The sequence below is a fragment of the Arachis ipaensis genome, chromosome B10 (assembly GCF_000816755.2).
Source record: "Arachis ipaensis cultivar K30076 chromosome B10, Araip1.1, whole genome shotgun sequence".
In the NCBI taxonomy this organism is placed as follows: Eukaryota; Viridiplantae; Streptophyta; class Magnoliopsida; order Fabales; family Fabaceae; genus Arachis; species Arachis ipaensis.
This window is the reverse complement of record NC_029794.2, coordinates 121,467,224-121,467,637: the sequence shown is the minus strand read 5'-3', so window position 1 is coordinate 121,467,637 and position 414 is coordinate 121,467,224. Positions and strand designations below refer to the sequence as shown.

Sequence of the window (414 nt, the reverse complement as noted above, 5' to 3'; positions counted from 1 at the left end):
AATTTTCAAATACATTCTATCATCACTCTCTCTAAATTATTATATTATTATCTATAGTGCATAAGATCCTTTGAACACTTTGTCCATTGAAGAACTTGCCTAGATGAGACTTATAGACTTATAGTCATGTTTTTTATGCCATCTACGTCTTTTCACAAACTAAGGGAAATTTGGCATATTTAATGGCGAAAATGAAAATCATCAAAACATAATACATTATTCACATATTAGTTAGATGTATGTTGTTTTCAATTATAAGCAGTGGTGTATTACCATTTTCTTTAGTTAACACATGCTTAGTTTGTGAAATAACAAAAAGTACATTAAAATTGGTTACTAAGATCAATTATATAATATAAAATATATATTAAAATATAAAATACACATTAAAAATAAATTAAATATATATTTATA

General features: G+C 23.4%; 1 protein-coding gene across 1 annotated transcript in view; it reads left to right on the top strand.

The window, feature by feature from the left end:
* The window catches only part of LOC107621131 (agamous-like MADS-box protein AGL9 homolog), a 5,427-nt gene that overhangs the window by 3,808 nt on the left and 1,205 nt on the right, over positions 1 to 414 (top strand). The gene's annotated exons all lie outside the window — the stretch shown is intronic.